Source organism: Mesoplodon densirostris, chromosome 4 (assembly GCF_025265405.1).
Source record: "Mesoplodon densirostris isolate mMesDen1 chromosome 4, mMesDen1 primary haplotype, whole genome shotgun sequence".
Taxonomy (NCBI): Eukaryota; Metazoa; Chordata; class Mammalia; order Artiodactyla; family Ziphiidae; genus Mesoplodon; species Mesoplodon densirostris.
Window position 1 is genome coordinate 75,874,468 of NC_082664.1, and position 17,105 is coordinate 75,891,572.

Sequence of the window (17,105 nt, forward strand, 5' to 3'; positions counted from 1 at the left end):
TCCCAGTGGGAAGGTCTAACTCAACAACTGGCCCCTCTCACTCGAGTTCCCCTGCTCTGTATTTGACACCAAATGACTCCCTCCCTACCCTCTTCCCTGCCCTCACCCCCTCTTCTGCATGTGGGGCAGCAGCTGGCTCAGCAGCAGGGTGGAGGACTTCACATTCACGTCCAGGATCTGAAATCAGAGCAAATGAAGGGTTGGGGAGGGGAGAGAGTCAGCCCAGTGTGCGTTTTCACCGTGTTAGCAGATATATCACACTAGAAAGTGGGTGTGATGGCCTCTGACAGGGGAAGTGGAGAGAATCCTGGCTTTCTTTGACATGCATGACAGGGAGGCACCCTGAAGATGCAGGAATATGGGGATCAGGTTGAGGACTCTGCAGACAGAAGACCCCAGAGTCTGCAGGATGTCTCCCCATGTCTCCAAGGGCACCAGTCAGAAAAGAATGTTTCATCTGGGGCTGAGGAGGCATCAATCAGTGTGGGGAAGGCAGGCGTTATGGGCTGAATTACATACTCCCCAAATTTATATGTTGAAGTCCTAACCCCCAGTACCTCAGAATGTGACCTTATTTGGAAATAGGGTCATTGCAGATGTAGTTCAGATGGACTCATCCTGGAGTAGGATGGGCCCTAATCCAATATGAATGCTATCCTTATAAAAAGGGGAAACTTGGAGACACACACACACACACACACACACGGAGAACGGCATGTGAAGATGGAGGCAGAGATTGGGGTGATGCTTCTATAAGATGGGAAAGCCAAAGATTGCCAGCAAACCACCAGAAGCTAGGGGAGAGGCAAGGAACAGAATCCCCCTCGTAGCCCTCAGAAGGAATTGACCCTGCTGATGCCTTGATCTTGGACTTCTGACCTCCAGAACTGTGAGACAACAAATTTCTGTTGTTCAAGCTACCTGGTTTGTGGATTTGTTACTGTAGTAACACAGCTGCATTTCAGGGTTAGAGCCTTGGGCATTAAGCATCCCTGGCAAGGAAGGGAGTCATTCTCTTCTCTGTGTCCTACATTTATTGTGATTAGTTGATTCTATGTTGGACACTCCCTACAGACTGGGAGCTCCTGGATGGTGGGGACCACAACTGCAATGTAGATACTCTTTTTATTTATTGATTGATTGATTGATTTATTGATTGATTGATTGCAGTACGCGGGCCTCTCACTGTTGTGGCCTCTCCCGTTGCGGAGCACAGGCTCCAGACATGCAGGCTCAGCGGCCATGGCTCACGGGCCCAGCCGCTCTGCGGCATGTGGGATCTTCCCGGACCGGGGCACGAACCCGTGTCCCCTGCATCGGCAGGCGGACTCTCAACCACTGCGCCACCAGGGAAGCCCTGCAATGTAGATACTCTTACCTCCAACTCACAGATGGGGGATTGAGGCTCAGAGTGCAGGCATCTGGCCTTGCTCTCTGCTGGTGAGTCTGTGAGCAGAGGGTGGACACATGGGAGCTGAAGACCAGCTCTGGGCATGGAAGCCGAGGTGGAGAGTCGCACAGAAGGCGAGGATGACGTCCAACCCGCCCCACCCGGCTTCCCCAGACCTCACCTTGTCCCAGACCTGCTCACTGCTCCACACGGTACTTTCTGTCAAAGGATTGACCCCTGGCATGCACACCAGGAAGTCAACACCCCTGCAGTGTTCTAGGGGAGAAGGGGATATTAGAGGAAAGGAGGTTTCTGCTGCAGTGGGAGGTGATTCCTGGTTGCTCTCCCCGGGGCTGTGCCAGGTCAGAGCCAGGAGAGGCTCATCCACCAAATGAGGATGGAGAGCCATCTTTTTTAGGAACTGGGCACTGAGCTTCAGGACAAGAAGGGGTGGAGTTACACCCCAGGTACCCTTTCATGTCCTCCTGCTTAGTCCCAGACACTCCTCATCGGCACTGCTTCCTTTTCCCCGAGAACACTAGCTCCGACAGTACAGTCAGGGTTCCCTTCTCTACAATGTTCCGAACCCCTTCATATCCCTTCTCAGGATCTTCCAGGAGGGCCTGGTCAACCTCTCACACTGCCGCTGGTGGTTGTAACCAGACTCTTCTCCTCCACCAGCGTGCTGCCTACCCCACACCTCCCCAGATCCTGTCCATATGCACTCCTCCCCCCCCCCCGCCCCCACCACTCACAGCATCTCCTCTTCCTGCCCAGATCTGTTGGAGACTGTGGGACTCCTGGGCAGGGGCTGAATGACACATAGTTGACTTGATTCGTGTCATGGTGCCTCTTCCCTAGTACTGGTTATAAGCAGCAGCATCCCCGTGGCCCCGTCTGTACCTCCTTGAATGCCTCTCACCGTGGCTACCAGCTGCTCCCAGACCTCGCCCTTCCCCACGTGGCACATCGACGTGCCATCTCTCTGGTTGGGCTAGAACTGGGGTGGTCCGGGCATCACCCCAGGAAGCTCAGCCTAGACTCTGCTCTTCTAGCCCTTCTAATGGTTTTCTTTTTTTGTTTGTTTGTTTGTTTTTGTTTTTTGCAGTACGCGGGCCTCTCACTGTTGTGGCCTCTCCCGTTGCGGAGCACAGGCTCCGGGCGCACAGGCTCAGCGGCCATGGCTCACGGGCCCAGCCGCTCCGCAGCATGTGGGATCTTCCCGGACCGGGGCACAAACCCGTGTCCCCTGCATCGGCAGGTGGACACTCAACCACTGCGCCACCAGGGAAGCCCGCTTCTAATGGTTTTCTGAACACAGACTTTCCCATAAGAAATCTCTTCTGTTAAAACTAACTGGAGTGGTTTCTGCTGCCTAGAATCAAATCCTGACATATGCACACATGGATTCAAAAATTATTTATTCATTGAGACCCCTAGGATAATAAATATTTACTTCACAGTCTTGCTGTGAAGGTGAGGACCAAGCAAGTTAAGGTGTGAAAGGGCTTTGTAAACTGTAAAGTGCCTAAAATATAAGCAGTTCTGTAGCTTCTTACAAGGGGTGATGTGTGTTTCATCATTCTATCCCTTCCCTTGAGAGACCTCTGGCCTTGGAGGCACCTCACCCCTGCTTGCGGTGCCCTGCCCGGGCTGCTTTTCATCCCCCAGCCTCTTCCAGACTTATCTTTGTTTTCAGTGCATTAAAGGAATCCTTTCTGACCCCCCAAAGCTGACTTATAGTCTCCTCCATGTGACCTAGTGGCCCCTGTGCTTATTCCCCTTCCAGCATTTATCTCACTAACTCTAAGTGACTGTGTTGCATTTATCACTTTTAACAGGGTGCCCACTGCCTAGTAATTGCTTAATAAATATTTGTTAAAGGAATGAAAACTATGAATGAATTGAGATTTGGCTGCAGTGAAGTAGTGATGTTGTAGGGGCCCCACTAGACCCATGAGTTAAATTCCTTAGCCACACTCTTCCCCTCTGCTGTCCAGTTGTGTCAGTTCAGCTCTGGTCTGGAAACATTTACTTTCAAGTAGGCATTCTTGGTTTTTAAGTGCTCAGGCTTTGAATGGCACCAGGACTTGTGTACACAGTGAACCTGTGTCTTCCTGATGTTTAGGATTCTGACCCTCTGCTCAAATCTCCACAAATTTAGAGCTATGAACTGATTTACATAAAACCAATTCCCTTATTTAAGCACTTAAACTTTAGTAGATCTTAGGCAAATGTCAAAGCAGATAATGCTTTTGAAGCAAATATACACAGATTCATAATCTTTTTTCTCAGAAACTTAGCTCCTATGGTTCCTATTCATTCATTATGGTTCCTTACCTCCCCTTCAGCCAAGGATTCAAAATAGAAGGGTTTCCTTGTCCTCCTACTTAACTTTTTGTCAGTGTCACTCCAGGCAGTTTATTCTTAAATCTCTGGGGCTTCATCTTGTCCAAGGACAGAATCACTTTCTCACCTTTCCCCAAACCATTTCTCAGTCTTTTTGACAAGGAAGAATCTGCTTGGGGGAAGCAAAAGGCTAAGCATTTCTTTTTTTTTCTCTCTCTCTCTCTGCATCTCTGCTCCCATCACATCTTTATTTTGGAAAAAAGATACAGAATCTAGGAGTATACTAGTTTCTTCATTCTTTCAACAAACATTTAATGGGAACCTACTATGTACTGGGCACACAGAATATAAAGATGACTCTATCATAGTTTTAGTTTTGGTACTCAAAGCTCTCATACTCTGAACTGGGCCTGCAGACAAAAAATGGTTATTATCCATTGTGTTAGGAGATAAATATGATTAACACAGTTTTATGGGGGCAAAAGAGAAGGAGGGGTACCTCACCTAACCTTGGGGTTGGAGTGGTTAGATAAAATATCCTGGGGAAGACAATACCTGAGTGGACTCAGGAAAAGGAGCTTCTATTATTGTTATTATTATTATTTTTAACTTCTTTATTGGAGTAAAATTGCTTTACAATGTTGTGTTAGTTTCTGCTTTATAACAAAGTGAATCAGCTATATGTATACATATATCCCTATATCCCCTCCCTCTTTGCATCTCCCTCCCACCCTCCATATCCCACCCCTCTAGGTGGTCACAAAGCACCAGGCTGGTCTCCCTGTGCTATGCGGCTGCTTCCCAATAGCTATCTATTTTACATTTGGTAGCGTATATATGTCAATTCTACTCTCTCACTTCGTCCCAGCTTACCCTTCCCCCTCCCCATGTCCTCAAGTCCATTCTCTATGTCTGCGTCTTTATTCCTGTCCCACCCCCTAGGTTCATCAGAACATTTTTTAAAATAAATTTATTTTATTTATTTATTTTTGGCTGCATTGGGTCTTTGTTGCTGCGTGTGGGTTTTTCTCTAGTTGTGGCGAGTGGGGGCTACTCTTCGTTCTGGTGCGTGGGCTTCTCATTGCCGTGGCTTCTCTTGTTACGGAGCACTGGCTCTAGGCACGTGGGCTCAGTAGTTGTGGCTCACGGGCTCTAGAGTGCAGGCTCAGTAGTTGTGGTGCACTGGCTTAGTTGCTCCACAGCATGTGGGATCTTCCCGGACCAGGGCTCGAACCCATGTCCCCTGCATTGGCAGGCAGATTTTCAACCACTGTGCTACCAGGGAAGCCCAGAACCATTTTTTAAAGATTCATGCTTTTTTACAAAAAAGGTAAATGTTCACTGTAAATTTTTTTAAAAAATATTTGGGAAAATTCATGAGAAAATTCAGGGAAAAGTTGTGAAAGGCTTCAAAGTGGATCCCAACTTTGAAATGGGTTGGGTGTCTTCAATGGAAGACCAGGCTTTGCCTAGCACACTCTTCCACGTGATCAGATCCTGTGGGGTCACTACACCTTTCATTACCTTTGAGCTATTTACAACTCCATGAGTTATAGATAACTGATAACAGTGCAAATGATTCCCATCCATAGATGCAAATAAATGGTATCTGGAGCAGAGTCAGTTGGTTTCCCTCCCCGACTGTGGAAGAAATCAGCTTTGCATTTATTAAGCAAATTTATTTTAGTCTTCCTTATGGTCTCTCTCTATGTGTGGTTCTTTGAATTAGCTTTTGAATCATTTATAATATCTTAGTGGTTCCCTTCATGAATTATTGAGTTAAATAAAAAATTTGATACTTGTTCACATTATATTTGTATGACAGTCATGACTTTACCTTTTAAAAAATTATCCTTCAACAGAAGAAAGTAAAAATTTGATGTCAAGTTAAATATTGTTTTTTTTAAACAATTCCCCTAGTTACCTCTCTACATATCCATTCTCATATAATATCCATGTATTCAATTTTGCAGAAAAGGATCCCAGTTCTCATGGCTTTTCTTTGTTCCTTTCTCCATCCTTCCCTCCCTCTTCCTTCCTTTCTTTCTTTCCATCCTTCCTTCCTTTCTTCTCTCTCTGCCTTCCTTCTGTCCCTTTCTCTCGCTCTTTCTTTCTTTTCTTATTTCTCTTCCTTCCTTTCTCCCTCTTTCTCTCTCCTTCTTTCCTTCCTTCTTTCTTTCTTCCTTTCTTTCCTTAGCTGATTCTTCTTTCTTTTTATTTTATTTTATTTTTATTTATTTATTTTTGGCTGCGTTGGGTCTTTGTTGCTGCGTGCAGGCTTCCTCTAGTTGCGGCGAGTGAGGGCTACTCTTTGTTGCGGTGTGTGGGCTCCTCATTGCGGTGGCTTCTCTTGTTGAGGAGCACGGGCTCTAGGCACACAGGCTTCAGTAGTCGCAGCATGCGTGCTCAGTAGTTGTGGCTCGTGGGCTCTAGAGCGTAGGCTCAGTAGTTGTGGTACACAGGCTTAGTTGCTCTGTGGCATGTGGGATCTTCCTGGACCAGGGCTCGAGCCCTGGTGTCCCCTGCATAGGCCGGTGGATTCTTAACCACTGTGCCGCCAGGGAAGCCCTCCTTAGCTTTTTCTTAAATGAAGAATGAAATACAGAGTTTGGGAATACAGGAGGGCACACCAAGCAAGGAAGGTAACATGAATTGAGGCAAGGAGAGAAAAGCACAGTGGGAGAAACAACAACAAGTTGGGTATTCCTGGAACAACCAGTGTGAAGTGGGGATAGGCTGGAGATGAGCCTAGAGAATTAGTCAAGGGCCAAATGGTGGCAGTTATTGAACGCTGAGACAGAGAACCTGGGCTTTATCTAGAGGGCAGAGGGAGACACTGAAATTTAATAAGAAAGGTGAAAGGGTCAGATATTGACATGGTTAGATTTTTGCCTTATAGAGACAACTTCTGTGTGAGTTTGTGTGTGTGGGGGGGGGTGTGCGTGCACGTGCGCGCGCACATGCATATGCTCATGCACAATTAAATTTTCCATCTTTTTTTGCAGAGGTGAGAGGTAGGAGGAAAACCAGGCATTTGGCATCCCCAAAGTCAAGTGAAGATAGCATCTATGGAGAAGAGTTATCAGCTGTATCAGAAGCTGCTGATAGCTGAAGTAAAAGGAGGACTGAGTACTGACCACTGGATTTTGCAATGTGGAATTTACTGGTGACCTTGACAAGAAAGGTTTCAAAACATGATTGGAGTGGGTTTAATAGAGAAGGGGAAGATAAAAATAAGAGACTGTAGTCTTTCAAGTAGTTTTGTTGTTTTTTTTTTTAAAAAAGGCAGAGAAGTAGGGCAGTTGACAGATGGAGAAGATGATTAGGAGGAGAGAAAAATCAACACATCCATAAACTGATGTGGATGATCTCGGTGATCCAGGATAGAGGGTGAGATTATCAATGTAGGAGAGAGAGCAGATCACAGGAAGAATATCCTTGAACAGGCCGGAAAAGATGGGACCTAGAACACAAGGAGTGAGCTTTTAGCTAGGAGCACCTATATATAATTCATCCAGAGTAAGAGGAGAGAAGATAAATAGGAAGAAGTGTGCTGGGGGCTTGTGGAAGGTCTCTCTCACTGCCTAATTTTCTCACGAAAAAATGAAGTGAGGTCTTCATCTGAGAGTGAAGTGCTGGAGGTTTGAGGAGAAGAGAGAGAATGAAACAGTTGTCAAGAGAGTGAGAGAGTAATGGAACTAGAGTATGATGATGGGCAGCATTAAGGGCTCGCTTAAGATTGGTTAGTGATAGTGACACTGGATTATGTATTTTATGATGCAACTTGATAAAATAAGCTTTAACTTATTTTAACTTATTTAACTTTCTGATAAATTCATATTGACTCTGAAGAAGACATTTGAAATTTTTATTCAAGGCTTTTATTTAATATATCTTGAAATTTTGGTAGTATTGGAAAACAGTCTAAAGAGACAAGTGTCATTAAACAGTTCAGCTTCATTCGTCCAAAGGTGATTTTTTTCCTAGCTAATGACACAATCTAGGGATTGAGTGTTGAGAAGAGCTGAAAAGAATTTTTTTTTTGGCTGCGACGGGTCTTAGAGGTGGCGCCCGGGCTCTTCAGTGTGGCGCGAGGGCTTCTCTCTAGTTGTGGCGTGAGGGTTTTCTCTCTCTAGTTGAGGTGTGCAGGCTCCAGCGCTTGTGGGCTTTGTAGTTGTGGTGCGTGGGGTCCAGAGCGCGTGGGCTCTGTAGCTTGCGGCACACGGGCTCTCTCATTGACGCACGGGAGCTCAGTAGTTGTGGTGCAGGGGCATAATTGCCCCGTGGCATGTGGGATCTTAGTTCCCCAACCAGGGATCAAACCCGCATCCCCTGCTTTGGAAGGCGGATTCTTTACTAATGGACTACCAGGGAAATCCCTGAAAAGAATGTTTATTTTTAAATACTTGGAAACGCTAGTTTCAGCATTTACTATTTTGTATCAATGCTATCTTTGCTTTGCTCCTGTAGAACTCTCCCCCATATGTGTTCCTTGATAAGAACTGAGGTGCGGAAAGGTCCTTAAATGAAAATTGTCCACACACGCACTGCCCCTGACAATATATCTGAATTCAGAGCATCCCAACACAGGCTAAAACACTTAATTTCTAATATACCAGGCTACACTCTTAACAAAATTAAGTATCAAAAAGGGAAGGATAAGAAGCCCTAAGGCATTTAAATATTAAATGAAGCATCCCAGAAACCAATATGTAGAATAGTCTTTGTTGGCAACTGGGAGGTTTTCTCATTCTGAACCAATACATCATAGTAGAATAATATAACTTTCTTCCCTTCTTGAGCTTGGCTAATGGTAAGGGGAAGTAGGAAAGGAAATTTTACATAACCTTGCACATAGGTGCTTTCTCAGGCAGATCATTTTTAGAAAGGACCACATCTAGAAGTTGAAGATCTGGGAGTTGATTTATTTTTTAAAAAACAAATTTATTGAAGACTATTTTACTATAAAAATTAAGTATACAATTGAATCATTCTCAGTAACTTTGCCAAGTGGTGCAGCAATCTCACTAAGACATTCTTAGAACATTTTCATCACTCCAGTAAGATTCTACAAGCCCTTTACAGGTAATTCCGTTCTTACCCCCAGCACCAGGCAACCACTGATCTACTTTCTGCCTCTTAAATTTTATAAATTTGCCTTTTCTGAAGCTTCCATATAAATGAGAAAATTGATTTCTTAAAAGATATGTATGCCTACTTGGAAAGTCTTTACATATGTATTATTCTACAGCATTCTCTTGCCAAAAGGATGGGACACTTGTCTCAGGCATATGGGGCTTTGGGAAGAATATATATCTGTAGAAAATATTCTATATATACTTTTTAAAAATATTTATTTATTTATTTATTTGGCTGGGCTGGGTCTTAGTTGTGGCACATGGGATCTTTAGTTGTGGCATGCGGACTCTTAGTTACAGCATGTGGGATCTAATTCCCTGACCAAGGATGGAACCTGGGCCCCCTGCATAGAGAGTGTGAATTCTTAACCACTGGACCACCAGGGAAGTCCCTATATATACTTTTCTTACCTTGGCGGTGAGTCCCAGGTGCTTTGCTCGATGCCTAGAGAGAATCCGAGTGACAGTAATAGCTCTCAATGTTGTGCAGGTCCTCGGGTGCCTGGACTGCTGCCACTCCTCTCCATGCTTTAGGTCAGGCCATCCCTTTCTCCTCCTCCTGGGACACACCCACGAGATCTCCATGCCCTCTTTCCAGCCTTCACTTTTTTGAGTCATCAGAGCCCCAAACTAGGATGGAGGTTCCTATTGAAAGACACCAAATCATGTTCTGTCCATCATGTAAGGCCTCTTGAACACCTTCCCTTACCATCACAGCAAACAGTGACCTCTGTGACTTTCTGTAGCACTGTACTCATCCGCTTCCAGGACCCCTGTTTCTTTTCTTGTATTTTATGTTAACCACTATTCATTCAGTTGTCCAAGTCAGAAACTTCAGAGTCAGCCATGATTCTTCCTCTCACTTCTTCCACATCCAACTGTCACCAAATCCAGCCAATATTATATCTGTTCTACTTAAGTCAATCTTCTCCCCATCCCACTGTTGCTATATTTTATTGCAGTGGTCATGTATCTGGCCTGGAGTGTAGTTGTAGCTCTTTTCTGCTGTTATTTCCAAACTAAGCTGGGGTGATCTTTCCAAGGTGAAAATCTGATCAAGTCCATCTCGTTGCTAACATTCAACAATGGTTGTCAATTGACTTTTTTGTTTGTTTGTTTTGTTTTTTTGGGTTTTTTTTTGTGGTACACGGGCCTCTCACTGTTGTGGCCTCTCCCGTTGCAGAGCACAGGCTCCGGACGCGCAGGCCCAGCAGCCATGGCCCACAGGCCCAGCCGCTCCGCGGCATGTGGGATCTTCCCGGACTGGGGCACGAACCCGCCTCCCCTGCATCGGCAGGCAGACTCTCAACCACTGCACCACCAGGGAAGCCCTGTCCATTGACTTTTATGATAAAGTTTAAATTCTTGGCTTCTTGTACTAGGATTTTGTTGATTTGTCCCTGACCTCTCTCCTTAGCTTCATTTCCCTTTGCTTTCACAAGCTCTTTTTACTAGAAACATAACAATTTCCCTGTATTGCTATGCTTGTATCCTCATCATCTGGATTGTTCCTACTCTTTCCTCAAGACTCAGCACAGGCATCCTCTCCTCTGGAGGCAGTCACGTCTGCAGAGAAGCCTTCTTGGATACACCTATTTGGTCTTTCCAGCCAAACTCTATGTCTCAGCCCTGTGCCTCCTCCCACCCCCAACGAGGCTGATAGTACCTTAAGGGCAGAGTCAATGTTTTATACTTCTCCAGAGTCAGGTTTGCATTTATTGTTTGGAGTTCTCTTTTTAAAAATGACGTCTCTCTTCTCTGTCGATGCCTTGAGCCTCTTATGACATCATGAGGCTTGTGTGTTGCGACCCAGAGAGTCAAAGCCTGAGATTCAGCTGGAGAAAGTGGGCATGTGGCCAAGCTGATATTGGTTTCTGTTACAATCAGCCTCTTTCTTCCTAAGGAGGGTCCAACAGCACTTTTTTTTGTGTGTGTGTGCTTACTGTGTATCAAACTCAGGTTCATTAGGCGTTTTCATCTTTATAAAAACCCACTGGTTTTTAGGTGATACAATCCCCATTTACACACAAGGAAACTGGGTCTTAGAGAAGTTAAATAACTTGCCCAACCACATGTAATCACTGTTCATCAGCTGTGGGATTTGTCTCCAAGCCCCATGCTCTTAACTTCTAAGATATCTATTTATATATATCTATGTGTGTGTGTGTGTGTGTGTGTGTTTTATGGGTACAATAATGAAATGGATCAAACGTTGTGAGCTTAAACAGTTTTGCATCCTGACCCAACACATCTTTGGACGTAAGAGGGTGTCTAAATGTGGGCTGAAGATGAGAACCACGGTAACTATGGAGCCTCTTTCCCTCTCCTGCCTTCATGTGGGCTCAGCCTGGGCTTCCCCTTAAGGGTTTGCTTGCCTACCCTTTTCCTAATTCCTTGATATAGGAATTGTACCTGGAATAATTCTGTTCTTTTTCAAATATTGCATGTCTAAGTCTTGTAGCAAGATACAGGATTCTGCAGCCAGTTTTAGAGTCAGGCTTAAATATACAGAGAGACAATCCTTCTATATTAGATAGTTTCTTGCCAAAGTATGCCTAGTATAGTTTGGCTTTCCTGCTATGAGTCCACATATGTTTTTTTGTTGTTTTGTTTGTTGTTTTTTTTGGCCACGCAGAATGTGGGATCTTAGTTCCCTGACCAGGGATCAAACCCGTGCCCCTCTGCAGTGGAAGTGTGAAGCCCTAACCCCTGGACCGCCAGGGAATTCCCCACATACGCTATTAAGAGGAAGATGATTTGCATCCTTGGCACCTTGACAGGTAACTGACATTATAACCTACTCTTGCAAGTATTTGTTTTCTTTTTGATTATTTTATTCAGAACAAATAATAATATGACTCAGGTCATGAAGGTATAACTGTGTTCCTGCCCCAAGAAAGGACCAGTTTGTCCCATCTGCAGGCAGAGGACTCCTAGGAATATCATATAAAATTATATATAAATATATAATTATATCTATACATATACATGTACCTATATACATAATATATACATATATACACACACATGCATACACTGTAATTTTTTATTTAGTAGCTCTCATCCCATTTGCTTCATTTAACGTTTTTATTTTTCTTATAATTGCTTTCTTTTCCATGGTTCTTGATGAGGCAATTTTGTTGCTTCTATTCGGTCTCTGCCTCCAAATTTACCTTTAGCTTCACCTCTATGTCTCTGAACATATAATCAGCCAGGAACTCATGTAACTATATAACTTGGTATGTTTATGTAAATGTGTTTACATGCTATACATCACTTTGTAACTTTGCTTTTTTCATGTTATAAGGTGTCCTGGGAATCTTTTTGCATCAGCATTTAGTATATTTACCTCATTTAATAACAATTCTGCCCTTTTTGGCTGAAGGAGCTCGTGAGAATATACAGAGACTAGCAGCCATGTTTCAGTCCTGCAGTAAACCTGACGTCCAAGTGGGTATTGGTGCTCAAGTTGGACAAAAATCATATTGTAATGGGACCTGGGCTTCGCTTTCAGTGAAACTGTTCTTCAGAACTCTTAGCAATTAGAAAGTGAGCAAACAAGAGGGCACAGAAACCTGTCACACTGACACAGTGGCAGTAGGGTCTTAGGGAGGCCATTCTCAATCTTCCTACCTTCAAGGAACGCTTGAAATAATTTTCAAGGGAAGGTCTCAAGGAATTCTGGCATAAACACTGTTATATCTGAAGCAATGGTTCGTTACTATGATAGTAAATTACAGATATAATAATCCAATATTAATAGTCAGTGTAGGGCTTCCCTGGTGGCGCAGTGGTTGAGAGTCCGCCTGCCGATGCTAGGGGACATGGGTTCGTGCCCCAGTCCGGGAAGATCCCACATGCCGCGGAGCGGCTAGGCCCGTGAGCCATGGCAACTGAGCCTGCGCTCCGCAACGGGAGAGGCCACGACAGTGAGAGGCCCGATACCGCAAAAAAAAAAAAAAAAAAAAAAGTCAGTGTTCTTTTGAGTAGAGAATCATACTTTCTGTGGATCTGTTTACTATGGCCAATTTATTAGACTACTCTTTTTGTGTGGTTTCCCTTCCCCACAAAGGATATTCACTCTATTGCACATAAGTAGTGCACCCGAAGAGACTTCAGTTTTCCCTTGATTAAAAAAAAATCCTACTTGATTAAGAAAAAAACTTAACTAAGTAGGTCTAAAAGTTTTATCACACAATCATACTGTAAGAAATACTAATGAGGTATGGTACATGGTATTTAATATATGCAAGAGTAATTATTTCTCCTATTTAAAGTTAAAAAGATTTTTTTTTTGCCAGTGTATCTTGAATAGAATCAGGTAGCTAAAGATTAAGTAACCTTACTTGAAATTAATCTCTTTCTTTCCTTTTCATAAATTTTAAAAACTTTTAAGGCAAACATAACACATTTCTGTTAAATAACTGGCTTAAGCCAAAGTGGGGATTCAGTTTTTGAAAGGTCAGCTTGATAGATTTAACTTAAACAAGGGTTGTAAATTTATTTTAATTAACGTTATTTATAATACAAAAACATTTGACAGTTTTGAATAGTAAAGCAATTAATCACAAGCCAAAGCAATATGAATAAAAATAGCCTAAGACACTATTTTATTAAGACTGAAAAAGAAATTTCTCACTAAGTGACATGATCAGGCTAAAATAAAGGTCTAGCAATCACAAAGTTATTATGCATATATATAAGTTTCTTGATCTCTTCTGTAGGTCTATATATGCATATAAAATGTTATTTTTGAAGCTAAAAAGAAATAATAAAATCTGTGTTTTTCATTTAAAACCTGTGCTGGAAAATTTATGCTAGGACAGCAGACACCATGTCTACAACCTCTGGTTACCAAGGAGTTTGTCCAGGTTGGAAGAGGGCAAAACGAAGAAACTACTGAAACCAGAGGGCAATAGTGTGAAGGAGTTATCTCATTTTGTGAATCAATGTCATCAGCTTCCTCAAAAACGATTACTAAAATGATTGTGAGAGTGACTAATTTAGGGGCAGTTTCCTTGCTTTTGAATATTGCAGCATGGAAGAACACATTGGGGTTGATGTAGGACCCACAGCTCACTACTAAACAAATACAGATATCTATGCATGATCCAGACACACGGGAGGTTGTTCCTAAGCTTGGTGGACTGTATAAAAGCTGCTCTAACACTTGTTTACTCTGAAGAAGGGGGATTATTCTCTTCCTATAAATGCCTAGTGGAGCTCTCCCTATGAAGGGGCTGATATACTTTGTATGCAAACCATGGTGGATTAGTTTTATGGTGATCATGATATTTATCTCGATTGACAAGATACTGTACCAATTTGGACCACCGAGTAACATTTCTTCAGATCAAGGAACGCACTCATCCTCAGAGTAATTTTTTTAAATTAATTAATTAATTAATTAATTTTTGGCCGCGTTGGGTCTTCGTTGCTGCTTGCGGGCTTTCTCTAGTTGCGGCGAGCGGGGGCTACTCTTCGTTGCGGTGCGCGGGCTTCTCATTGCGGTGGCTTCTCTTGTTGTGAAGCATGGGGTCTAGGTGTGCAGGCTTCAGTAGTTGTGGCTCGCGGGCTCTAGAGTGCAGGTTCGGTAGTTGTGGCACATGGGATTAGTTGCTCTGCGGCATGTGGGATCTTCCCGGACCAGGGCTCGAACCCGTGTCCCCTGCATTGGCAGGCGGATTCTTAACCACTGCACCACGAGGGAAGTCCCAGAGTAATGGTTTGATAGAGAATTGGAACAGACAATTGAACATTGGTTGCCTAAAATGAGAGGGAGATAAAGGCTTGAAAGGCTGGTTTGTCTCCATCATGAGTGTGAGCTCAGACTAAACATGGGGTGGGTTAGGAGGGTCCCCACTAGACAGATTCCTCCACTGCTCTGGAGGATCTGGGGAGGCATGATGGTATGACTGTACAATGTTTCCCACGGTGGGGAGGATGCTGGTGTGATCATACGATTTTCCCCCATATCACCTCAACTTTTTTCTCTTTTCTACACAACAGCTTTCTTTTTTTCTACCCCATGCAGTGATCCCAGTAAGCTAACTTTCATACCTGCCTACTCTCTTCCTCACTCTCAAGTCCAAGCAGCAGCAGAAACACTTTAAGATCTCCTTTTACAGCATGATTTTTCCAAAGATTCTATTTCCTTTTAAATCTTGTTAATTGAAGCCAAAGTATTTTTCCCAAGCGCTTTCATTGGCTTGTTCAACTGGCTCATGTGATAAAAAAGGATCTGCTAAGTAGGCGTGTTTTTGGAGCCATTCTTATCTTTAAAGCACTCAGCAAAATCTGGCCCACGACTTTCTGGAACATACTCCAGAAATTCACCTTTGAGCTCAAATACCCTGTTAGAAGTCTTCCTCTGCTAACCCCGGAAGTTTCACTATGTAGCAGAGATTTTTACCCCTTTCTTTGTCCAGGTTTCCCCACAGCTTTAAAAACAAACTTGAGTGACCTAGTCTTTGTTAATAAAGTTAACCATTTTTGTACCACCATCCAGAACTGTTTTTCATTTAATCTCCTAGACTTTTTGACACCATCACCTCCCTGTGAAGAAAACAGTGTGTTGTGATGATGTCAGGACTGTCTTATTTTATACAAGGGGCAAAGCCTTTCACAGAACCAACCGTTTATAGGGCACCATCAGTACAAATGCCAATATCCTCCAAGATAACCTTTCGTTTCTAGATACTAAACAAAACATGAAATATATCTTGGCCTTTGCTTATTTCAGGTAACACTTTGCAGTAGAAATTTTTTCTTGAATTTTACCATTATTTACACGTTAATAAATGTTGCAGCATGACATTCATTAGTGAAATCTGTCGACTTACCAACCTGGATATAGAAGAGGTTGTTTTCAGTTTATTAGATAAAAACCTTTTTAACATCACGTGACAAGTCATAAATACATCAACATATCCTGCTATGGAAATTTTTCAGTGTCTTGTATTGCATCTGTCCAAGTATTTTACTCACCATAATTCTACATCCTGGAATTAGGAGATTTTCATCACCTCTGTAATTTTTCCTTTTTAGGCAGTAAGTTTGCTACTCCATCACTTGCTTCCTGAGCTTTTCCACTGAACTTTTTTGTAAACAAAAGTTTTTCTCTGTTTGCTTTGAGATTCCAGTAGCCATTAGAAATATTCAGCACTTTTCTGGGTCAAATGGCTGTGATTTATCGTTAAGTGGCTTTTCCATTTTGCTGGAGCCATTGCTACATTTGTAAGTTGTTTGCCTCAAATGAAGTACAGTGCACTAGGACAACTTGGATTACCAGCATGTGTAAAAATCCATTGAGGGGGGACTTCCCTGGTGATCCAGCAGTTAAGACTCTGCGCTCCCAATGCAGGGGGCCCAGGTTTAATTCCTGATTGGGGAACTAAAATCCCCCATACAGCAACTAAGCCCGCACACTTCAGCCACTGAGCCCGTGTCCTCTAGAGCCTGTGTGCTGCAACCAGAGAAGCCCGAGTGCTGCAACGAAGACCCGGTGCAGCCAAAAAAAAAAAAAAAAAAAAATCAATTGAGGGGTAGTTTTCAATGTAAAGAGGATTTTTTTATAGACCACTTTTTACAATGGTGCAGTGGAATGACTCAGAAGATCATAATTCTTCATCACTAATCTTATCAGAATTGTCCATAGGATGTGGCCTAGAATTCTCCTCTTCTGTCTCACACCTTATCTTCAAAAATTGCCCCATTGGACTTGTTTGTGAAATACAAATGCTAGTAAAATATAAAACAGAAGGGCCTAATAACTTAATGAGAGAATTGCAAGAAACAGAAAAATCTGCAGTACAATTCACTTCTAGCCTATGTAATCCAAGTTTGTAACATTTACAATAGCAAAGCTCTTGGGGGCCATCTGTGTGGTATGAAAATTTCCTTCTGATTTTTTGTCAACCCTGTAGAGCTCCTTCACTCCTGCCAGGTGGTCAGTGGTGTGTCAGGGAAGGTTGGAGAGGTAAATCCAGAGGGAGATGGTGACATCATCTGCTACCCCCTCCCTTCCATGCAATATACAGTGCTTACCAATTATCAGTGTCCTTCCCTATCTCGAATCAAAAACTGAGGATGGGCTCAACCAAATGACCACAGTTCTACCCTCACTGCCACAGGGAGCTTCGAAAATATTCTAATTAAATTGCTAACGGAGCTGCTCTGTCATTGGCCATCACTGGCAAATTTCAGCATCACCCAATTTGCAAAGTTCA